Genomic DNA, 8,152 nt, shown 5'->3' with positions numbered 1-8,152 from the left:
GAAGTGATAGGATCTGCCTTCTGAGTTTACATTATAAAAAGACTGGAGCTTCCATGGGTTGAGAGTCAGAAGACCTAAGTGTAACCTTTATCTTTACAGGGCACTGGCCAAGTTATTTTCTTTTTTAAACTCCTTTTTTAAGTTTACTTATTTTGAGAGAAAGAGAGCATGCTCACACGCTCACAAGTGGGGGAGGGGCAGAGAGAGAATCCCAAACAGACTCAGCACTGTCCATGCGGAGTCTGATGCAGGCAGGGCTTGAACCCCACAAACCCTGGGAGCGTTGGGTGCTTAACCTACTGAGCTACCCAGGCACCCCCTGGCCAAGTCATTTTCATCTCTTTATGTCTTAGGTTCTTTATCCGTTGAATGGATTAAGTAATACCTAACTAATTATGATTAGTTTATGTGGGAAATTATATAAAAGCCAACTTTTATAAGTTGGCATATATATATGTGTGTATATATATATATATATATATATATATATATATATATATAAACTTCCATGGGTGAGTACTGTTATCATCCTCATTTCTTTTTTTTTTCTATTCATACATTAGACATTCATCCATACATTACAATTTTATTTTTGTGTAAAAAGTTGTTTAACAATCACTGAATTTCTAGGTCAGGTTCAGGTACCTGAAGAGCCTTTATAACTAATTTATATTGTCTAGATCCAAGGTATGCTGCAAACACGGTCTGGAGCAAAATGGGAAATAACATCTTTCTAAAGGCAGGCTGAGAAATTCTAGTCCAGCAAGTTAAGATGTTTCCTTTTTCTGGTAGCAAGGCTGACTCATAACTGGCCACCATTCACAGGGATAGCCAAGAAAACAGGGTACAGACCACCAAAAACAAGACCAACCAGTCCACCCTGTGTTATGGTACAGGTTTCACAATTCAAATCACCTGTATTCAAAGGTAGATTTACAAAACCTTTGTAAGGTGCGTGCGCAGTCAAAAATGGGATCACTGCCATTGGTAAGCCAGCAGCTGTACGAGCCTGTATCACATTTAAGATGTGTCGAAAAAGACTATTTGCTATTAGACCACAGACAGCAGCATTAAGTGCAATATATACTGATCCATGTTCAAATAGATTCCTTTCTGCTTCTGGGAGGTGGTTAATTTTTCTGGTTATGATACTGAAGATTAAGTCTTCCTTGACAGTATCATCTGGTTCATGACATTTCAGCTTGAGCCCTATGCTCTGCTCACAACCCTCCTTGGCACGCTGGGGTTCACGCCAACCTTTGCTCGACTAGCCTGAACGCAGCCATCTTTTCATACAACTCAGCAGTAAAAAGAAAAGAGCTAGTCACACGTTCAGCAACATGGACGAACCTCAGTTAGGCCAAATGAAAGAAGCCAGACCCCTGCCCCGCAAAAGAACCCATACCAAGTGATTCCTTTTATATAACATTCTAGAAAATTCAAACTACAGGGGCACAAAACAAATCAGTGGCTGCTTGAGGCAGAAGTGAAGAAGAGGGATTATAAAGGTGAATGAGTAAATGTTTAGGGATGATGGATATTTTTATTATCTTGATTAGAGCAATATTATCGTGCATGTATACCTAGGTCAAAACTTGCCAAATTATATACTTCAAATATGTGTGATTTATTATGTATCAATTAAACCTCAAAAAACCTACAAAAATCTAAATCATTCACATCATTATTATACTCAGGAAAGCCATTCTAGGTCATTGTTCTGATATATCTCTACTCTCTTCTTACCCTGCTTCCCCTTCCCCAAATTCCTGAATAAGAGGTGAAGACCACACTCACCTCTGGTATTCCCGTCAATTAAGAAAAAAAAAATCGGTCCATATGGAAAGAATTTTAAGTTTTACAGCACATGCAAAGACGGATAAGAAATACTCCATGTCTTTAAGAAATTGTAATCTACGCAGAGAGAGAAGCTATAAGTATGTTTAAAACTAAATTGTCTAACGGGGTTTAAGTGTCAATTCTAAGAAATAGAAAACATCTAAAAGGGGAGTGATAGGGGCGCCTGGGTGGCACAGTCGGTTGGGCGTCCGACTTCAGCCAGGTCACGATCTCGCAGTCCGGGAGTTCGAGCCCCGCGTCGGGCTCTGGGCTGATGGCTCAGAGCCTGGAGCCTGTTTCCGATTCTGTGTCTCCCTCTCTCTCTGCCCCTCCCCCGTTCATGCTCTGTCTCTCTCTGTCCCAAAAATAAATAAACGTTGAAAAAAAATAAATAAATAAATAAAAGGGGAGTGATTAACTGCCTAATGAAGAGTCGAGGCAAAAATTTCCAAAGACACATGACTTCGGGCTGGGATGGCTTGGGAATGTTTCATGTAGGATGTGGGATTTGAGCTGGAATGTGAAGAATGGATAACATTTAGATAGATGGGAGGAGAAAAGAGAATAAACACAAGATGCTTTGGTGGGGTCAGAAAATGGTGACATTGAGTGAATAAGTCTGACAGGAGGAAAGGTGTCTGTAGAAGACTCACAGGACTTAGCTCTACAAAAGTGAGACCAGAGTTGGAGGGTCTTGAGTACCAGGTAGAGAGTCTAAACTCTCAGCCTATATTTCATCTTAACAACAAGAAGGAAGAGAGCTTTTCGTTGTCAGAATCATTCAGCAAAGAGCGTATGAGCATATATGAGGAAGGTGGAAAGGAGATAACTTGTCTGAATGGACTAGTCCCTCCCAATCCTGAGACACTGGTCACAGATTCATCGGCTTTGAAAGCGTCAAAGAGGTAGCACTGGATATTTGTTCGATCATATCTGGGTTCCTCTTGGAGGTGGTGCCTAACTTCCATGCCAGGGTCAACAGGGACAGATTTTCCCCTATTCCACCAAGTTCAGCCAGCAAATGGAAAATGATCCATGTACAACCATCAGACTCTCTCTCATGATTTTGAGTCCTGAGTAAATGACTCAGTGACATGAGGAACAGTTAGAGGTCACTCGTCATGCTCACCAGACCCTTCCTTCTCAATGGCTGTGGTTATACTTCTTGCTAACCAGCACTCCAAAGTTCTCTTGGTTTCTAACCAGTTCTCTAGTCTCTGGTCAATTCTGAGATTCCCCCAAATATTATTCCTATAAATTTCATTTTTGCCTAAGACTGTAGAGTCTGTTTATGTTACTTGAAGCCAACAACTGGGTCAACATAGAACTCTTTACATCTTAGCACTTCAGGCCCTGCATAAACCTGTTGGCCTTAGTTCAGCCCCTTAGGTCCATACAGAACAAGTCTATCCCCTCTTTCACATGAATTCTTCTTATGTCCGAAGACAGCTCTCTGGCCTATCCTGAACCTTTCTTTCCCTGGGCTGTATGCCCTGTGTTCCATTGGGCACGCATCAACTCACATGGGCTGGATTGCTTCACCAGCCTGAACAGTTTTTCCAAGGGTGCTCAGCTGTTCACATTCAGACCTTGGTGACTTGATAAACATTTGTTGAATGATGGCTACAATTCCTCTTGTAGGAAACAGTCATTCGTTTTTGGTTTTCCATGCAAAGGCTATGTTATAGTTGGGGTATTGGTTCAACTACTGAAATAAATATCAAAGTAACATTGACTTACATAAGATGGCTTATTACATGGAAAGATCTAAATTTAAGTAGGGCTGGGGATCCAGGCTTTTTCCAGCTTGTTACTATCCATTTATACCCATTTATATTCATTTATAACACATGGCTTCATCTTGCGGTCTAGCATGGCCATTCCTGCTTCTAGCACCATGTTCACATTCCAGAAACAGGAAAGAAAGGGAGAAGAAAAGTCTTGCGGCATTCCTTTTAATGAATGTTCCAGAAGCCATCACCTCTACTTATCTTCCATGAGTTGGAACTTAATCCTAGAGCTTTGCCTTGCCTTCTTTTTAAAAAAAATTTTTTTTAAACATTTTATTTATTTTTGAGACAGGGAGAGACAGAGCATGAACAGGGGAGGGTCAGAGAGAGGGAGACACAGGGTCTGAAACGGGCTCCAGGCTCTGAGCTGTCAGCACAGAGCCCGACGCGGGGCTCAAACTCACGGACCGTGAGATCATGACCTGAGCCGAAGTCGGCCGCCCAACCGACTGAGCCACCCAGGCGCCCCTGCCTTGCCTTCTAAGAAGGGCTGGGAAATGTAGGTTTGGCTGAAAGAGGATGGTAAACTAGCAGTTTCTACCATAGACCATACAATGCAATTTAGATATCTTCCAATAAAACACTCCCAAGTATAAGGAGATGCTACACAAGCCACAAGTAGCTTATTGGCTGTAACTTTCTTATATTCAATGTTGGGTATTTTGCAAGTGGCTATCAGGCTAGAGTTATGCTAAGAATTGAGCTTTAGGTAAATTGGATTCATGGATTTACCAGCACACATTCTTTGGACTAGTCCCTGTACTTATAACCCAAAGGTCAGGTCTACACTGTAAAGTTCCTCCAACTGAGACAATCAAACAGCTATTTCTTTTGAAAACAAAACCCACAAATTTGCTTCACACAATGAGTTTAATATGTGTTCACACATATTAGATAGTATCTTTTGGTTACAAGTAATACAAACTGACTGTAGTTTGTTTAGAAGGGAGGGATGAATTATTATAAGCGCACCAGATGTATCACAGTACTCAAGGCAATGTGCAGCTGACTGGGCCTCTGGAACAGACTATAATTAAAATGCTCTCCATCTTTTATTTCTGTCCTTCTGCCCAGAAGCTTTATTCTTCTTTGTCTTAAAAGACCCTTTTTCTCCGCTCTCCAGTCTGCACAGTAGACAATGGCTATTCCTAGCTTCTTGGTCTACATGTAATCCCTCAACCCACCCAGAGATATCTGAGGCTCTCCTTCAATTGCCATGTTTATTAGCCTTGGTTGGGTTAGTGGCCCACCTTGGGCCAATCGGCCAGGTCTAAAGAGTAGGCCAAGAGGCTCCTAAGTAGCTCAGTGAGTTAAGCGTCTGGCTCTTGAATTAGGCTCAGGTCATGATGCCCGGGTTGTGGGATCAAGCCCTGCCTGGGGCCCTGCACTGAGAATGGAACCTGCTTGTAATTCTCCCTCTCTCTCTCTCTCTCTCTCTCTCTCTCTCCCTCTCCCTCTCTCTCTCTCTCTCTCTGCCCCTCTCCCCTGCTCTCTCTAAAATAAATACTTTTTTTAATTTTTTTAAAAAAGAATAGGTCAAATCTTATCTTTATGACAGCCAGCAGCTACCTCTGAGCCCTGTAGGTTTAGAGGGTTACAGGCAGGGAAAAATAGTTTCCAGCGAAGGGAAGGCTAGACAGGCATCTCAACAGGCATATCCTCCACCCATTCATACGTGGAGGATTGTCATGAGCGAAATGAAGTTTAAAAATGTAGCTATGAGGTCGGTGACACTCAGGTTAGCAGCATGATGCAATGCGGCTGGGGGAGAAACTATGTCTGCCTCAAGACTGTTTTCGTTGTAACCGAAACCCATCCAAAAGCTCTCAAGCGTATCACTCGAGATATTTAATACCTGAAGAAGGCTTTGATGTACGGAGGGTCACCTCTAGTTACTTGTTTTAACTATTACTCATGCTGTCAAAGTTGTATTATTTTTTAAAATACTTTATTTTTTAGAGTAGTTTCAGGTTCACAGCAAAATTAAGCAGAAGGTAGTGAGGTTGCCCATAAACCCTCCTACCCCCACATTTGCATGGCCTCCCCCATTATCAAAGTCCCACACCAGAGTAGTACGTTTGTTACCATTGATGAACCCACATTGACACATCATCACCCCAAGTCCGTAGTTTTCATGGATATAGTTCACTCCTGGGGTTGTATATTCTGTGGGTTTGGACAAATGTATAATGACAGGTATTACCTGTTACAGTATCGTACAGAGTACTTTCACTTCCCTAAACATCTTTTGTTCTCTACTTATTCATCCTTCTGTCCTCACTAAGTTTTGGCAATCATTGGTCTTTTAACTACGTTCATGATTTTGCCTTTTCCAGAATGTAATATAAGTGGAATAACACAGGATGTAGCCTTTGTAGTTACAACCCGAAAAGCACAATCCAATGAAAGAAAGAACAACCTGATTTAAAAATAGGCCAAAATCTTTTTCGCAAGAACACAGGTGTCGTGAAAACCACCACTAAACCTGAACCAAAGTGGGAAAGGAAAAGACTCATATCAACGTCATTGTCATTGGACACGTGGATTTAAGGCTGCCACTGCCAGTCATCTGATCTACAAATGTGGTGGGACTGACAAAAGAACTCTCGAAAAGTTTGAGATGGAGCCTGCTGAGATGGGAAAGGGCTCCTTCATGTACGCCTGGGTCTTGGAGAAACTGAAAGCTGAACATGAACGTGGTATCACCGTTCATAGCTCCTTGTGGAAATTCGAGACCAGCAAGTATTACGTGTGCATCACTGATGTCTCAGCACACAGAGACTTTATAAAATACATGTATAAAAAATGTGATTATAGGCACATCTCAGGCTGACTGTGCTGTCCTGATTGTTGCTGCTGGTGTTGGTGAATTTGAAGCAGGTGTCTCCAAGAAAGGGCAAACCCGTGAGTATGCCCTTCTGGCTTACACATAGGTGTGAAACAACTAATTGTTGATGTTAGCGAAGTGGATTCCGCTGAGCCACCCTATTGCCAGAAGAGATACGAGGAAATCATTAAGGAAGTCAGCACCTACATTAATATAACTGGCAGGGGCGCCCGGGCGGCTCAGTCGGTTGAGCGTCCGACTTCTGCTCAGGTCACGATCTCACAGTTTGTGGGTTCAAGCCCCGCATCAGGCTCTGTGCTGACAGCTTGCTCAGAGCCTGCAGCCTGCTTCAGATTCTGTGTCTCTTTCTCTCTCTCTGTCCTTCCCCCACCCATGCTCTGTCTCTCAAAAATAAATAGATGTTAAAAAATTTTTTTTTTTTAAATTGGCTACAAACCCAACACAGTAGCATTTGTGTCAGCTTCTGGTTGGAATGGTGACAATGTGCTGGAGTCATGTGCTAACATGCCTTGGTTCAAGGGATGGTAAGTCACCTGTAAAGATGACACTGCCAGTGGAACCACACTGCTTGAAGTTCTGGATTGCACTCTGCCATCAATTCATCTAACTGACAAGCCCTTGCATCTGCCTCTCTAGGATATATACAAAATTGGTGGTATTGGTACTGTCCATGTGGGCCAAGTGGAAACTGGTGCTCTTAAACCCAGCATGGTGGTCACCTTGGATCCAATCAATGCTACAACTGAAGTAAAGCCTGTTGAAATGTACCACGAAGCTTTGAGTGAGGCTCTTCCTGGGAACATGTGGGTTTCAACGCCCAGAACGTATCTGCCAGAGATGTTTGTCATGGCAATGTAGCTGGAGTCAGTAAAAATGACCCACCAATGGAAGCAGCTGTCTTCACAGCTCAGGTGATTATCCTGAACCATCCAGGCCAAATCATTTCTGGATACGCACCTGTGCTGGATGGTCACACGGCTCACATTGCCTACAAGTTTGCTGTGCTGAAGGAGAAGATTGATCGTTGTTCTGGAAAAAGGCTGGAAGATGGCTCCATGTCCTTGAAATCTGGTGATGCTGGCATCGTTGATATGGTTGCTGGCAAGCCTAGTGTGTTGGGAGCTTCTCTGGTTAGCCTCTTTGGGGCCATTTTGCTGTTCCTGACAGGAGACAGACGGTTGCTGTGGGTGTCATCAAAGCAGTGGACAAGAAGGCAGCTGGAACTGGCAAGGTCACCACGTCTGCCCAGAAAGCTCAGAGGCCTGAATGAATATTATTCTCAATACCTGCCACCCCAGTCTTAATCGGTGGTGAAAGAATGGTCTCAGAACCCTATATGTCAATTAGCCATTTAATTTTAATAGTAAAAGACTGGTTAATGATAACAATGCATCGTAAAACCTTCAGAAGGAAAGGAAAATGTTCTGCGGACCATTTGTTTTGTGTGTAAATGTGGCAGGTTTCAGTTATTAGTTTTTTTTTAATGAGTACTTTTTAATGGAAACAACTTGATCAAAAATCTGTCACTGAATTTCAAGACCCATTAAAACAAAGGTTTAATGAGAAAACTGTGTCTTCTTTTGGTCAACACTGTAAATTCATGTAGTACTATTCAGGTAAAAGATTATGAGTTGCCCATAACCTATTTCTGGTGTTATCTTATGTCAAAACTCAG

The 8,152-nt window shown here is 42.4% G+C and overlaps 2 pseudogenes; one reads left to right on the top strand and one right to left on the bottom strand.

The window, feature by feature from the left end:
* Positions 1 to 566: 566 nt before the first annotated feature.
* LOC147577602 (transmembrane protein 126A pseudogene) lies at positions 567 to 985 on the bottom strand (annotated as a pseudogene).
* Positions 986 to 5,818: 4,833 nt separating this feature from the next.
* Positions 5,819 to 7,919, top strand: LOC112849757 (elongation factor 1-alpha 1 pseudogene; annotated as a pseudogene).
* Positions 7,920 to 8,152: the final 233 nt, after the last annotated feature.

This window comes from Puma concolor, chromosome C2, assembly GCF_028749965.1.
Source record: "Puma concolor isolate L17-30 chromosome C2, mPumCon1.1.hap2, whole genome shotgun sequence".
Taxonomy (NCBI): Eukaryota; Metazoa; Chordata; class Mammalia; order Carnivora; family Felidae; genus Puma; species Puma concolor.
The sequence above is the reverse complement of the archived record's forward strand: the minus strand, read 5'-3'. Positions and strand labels throughout refer to the sequence as shown.